This window comes from Cataglyphis hispanica, chromosome 15 (genome assembly GCF_021464435.1).
Source record: "Cataglyphis hispanica isolate Lineage 1 chromosome 15, ULB_Chis1_1.0, whole genome shotgun sequence".
Taxonomy (NCBI): Eukaryota; Metazoa; Arthropoda; class Insecta; order Hymenoptera; family Formicidae; genus Cataglyphis; species Cataglyphis hispanica.
This window is the reverse complement of record NC_065968.1, coordinates 252,168-252,641: the sequence shown is the minus strand read 5'-3', so window position 1 is coordinate 252,641 and position 474 is coordinate 252,168.

Genomic DNA, 474 nt, shown 5'->3' with positions numbered 1-474 from the left:
CGCGCGTCAGGCCCACGCGTCCGGGGCCCACTCCTGCCACCAGCCGCAATATATTTTCCCGCGCATTTCTATTCTCCGACATATTTTTATATGTAGGTTTATATTTTCGTCAAGATGATATAACGGTGGTGTAACGCTTTATTGATAAATATATATTTTAATACATCTTTTTCAACAGTTATATCATGTATGAGAAACGGAGAAGGAAAAAAGAAGATAGAGGATTTCGACAAAAAAAAAAAAAAAATTGATTATAAATTGAAAATTAATAAAAAACAGAGAAAAGTACACAAAGCTTTTGATAAATATTATTTTAAGTTTAAAAAATATTAATTGTCAAAGATTAATTCATGATAAAATCACAATCAAAAATTATAAAATCTATGAATATTCTAAAATAAAAGAAAGTTGATTCCAATAAAAATATAGCAAAAGATTTTTATCTATCCTTCAAATTTCTTATACAGTATACAA